Source organism: Falco biarmicus, chromosome 5, assembly GCF_023638135.1.
Source record: "Falco biarmicus isolate bFalBia1 chromosome 5, bFalBia1.pri, whole genome shotgun sequence".
Classification (NCBI taxonomy): domain Eukaryota; kingdom Metazoa; phylum Chordata; class Aves; order Falconiformes; family Falconidae; genus Falco; species Falco biarmicus.
In genome coordinates this window covers 43,919,445-43,921,578 of record NC_079292.1, presented here as the reverse complement: position 1 = coordinate 43,921,578, position 2,134 = coordinate 43,919,445, and positions in this window count along the sequence as shown.

The window sequence follows — 2,134 nt, the reverse complement described above, 5'->3', positions numbered from 1 at the left end:
TTTTTTTTTTGTTAAATGTGTTCGATACTGTTGAGCCCTATGTTTGATCTATAAACAAATTAATATAAAATTAACTTAATAAATCACTAGTGACAGGTTCAATAGAACCCTGCTGTTCTTTTTAACCGAATTCTAAATGACTGTGGTTAAACATATAAAAGGAATTTGGTAATGAAGCTGTATTATTGCTCCAAACTGTTTGTAACCAGTGCTGGTTTTGTCACATTGAAGTCAGAACAATCAATTAAACTGCAATCAGTTTATCTTTATCTTGCTGGTGTTTAGGTGTTTTGTATGTATGTGCTTCATTTTTTCTTACCTCAAGAGAAGCAAAATTTCAATACTTATGTACCTCTTTTGAGATGGAGCAATTCCTGCTGCTGCAAACAGGCAGAGTAGGCTTCAGCCTCCGATTAGATATCGTAAATTTGGCTTACCCTACAGGGCAAAACATCAAAGTTCCTATTTCAATAAAAGGAGATGTAGGCTCACATCAGTTGCCTTCACATAGGTCTCTCCTGTAAATTTCTCACCATAAAGATGTGGGCCTGCTGTCCATGGTCCTGTCCATCCACCAGTCCTGACAAATATCTCAGATATCCTAGGGCATTTCACATATCTTTAGATGTCAGTGTTAAGGCAAATTAAGTTCCTAGGTCCCTACCTAATGTAAAGAAAGTTTGAACATTGAGTACACGTGCAAACACCCTCACATAAACACTTTAATTTCACATTACCCACGGGAATTTATTCCCCCTTCTTGAGGTCAAAGCTGTTTTGCCTTGGATTTCAGTTAGTTCGTGACTGTTTTTCTTAAAGTGCAAGATGTGTTTTATCATCAGTTACCAATTGAGAACAAATCATACAAAATCACACAAAATATTTTGGGGCAGAATAGGCAGAATAGTTAGTAGATAAAGATTGCCTCTGCCCAAAGCTCAACTTCTTTTCCAGATTTGTAGTTAGCTTCAGATTTGCCTGAAATGGGATTATAAATCAGGTTGCTATCATAAAATAATATACAGAATGCTGACATTCTAACAGCTGGTTCAGTAGTTCAGATCTCTTAATACCTAAAAATAAGAACCTTTTGAAACAAAGACAATTGTTTTTTTAAAAAAATCTTTGTATGATCTTTTCTTCAAAGTTAGAAGCCCCATACACAGTGAGGCCATCTTATGTGATTAGATCTAGGTCTCCTTTCATCAAGCCTGAAAGAAATTTTCTCCTTTCAATGGTCATCTATGTCCGACATGCTATTTATTATCTTACCAAATAGAATATGGAGTCTCAAATTCCTGAACTTTCAGGCTAAACCAAGGTCAGTAGAATGACTACACAAGGCCAATAGTTGCTTTTGAAAAAGATATTTCTCTTAACTATAATAAATGAAGTCTGATTTTAGACAGAAAGAAGTCAATATGCTCAGAATTGTCTTGCCTTTTTCATACTCCAAATGCTCGAAAAAAAGAATCTGAATTTTTTTTGGACAGCATTTAAATCCTAATTATTTGTATTGCTCTTTTGTTTCTTTGAGCATAGGCAAGCAGGACAGAAGACAGCAAGTAAACTCTTGATTAGAAAAATGACTACAAAAAGCACATTCATCAAACAGGGAGCTGTACTTCCACCTCTACAGAATATCCCACCTCATACAGAACTTATGGAAAAGTAAAATTTATGGTGATTAATCGCCATGAAATCTTGTTTAAGACAGAGCTATTCTCATTGAACTTTCTTATCAACATATTGTCTTTCCTTTCAAACCTGATTCCATCCAGATATTAACTCACTGTACTACTGGGTTATTCCAAGGAGGGCTCTTCGGCCGTTGTTGGAAAGTATTCCAGCACTGGACAAAATATGTGCAAGTTGCATTCACGTTCTTCTGTATTAGCTGCCTCAAACTTCCTAATCTTTCTGTATTGTCAAAACTCCATTTTAAACAATTCTCATATAAACATTTCTTTAGAAATATTAGTCACAACCAACTGTTAAACAGGCTGTTGTGGTTTTAGGAATAAGCAATGTTATACGAATCCAGAAAGAGACCTCTTTCTCTAAACACTGAGAGCTGACAGAAAAGCTTCTCATGTGTAACTTCCCTGTATGCCAGGGACAGAAAAGGCAAAAA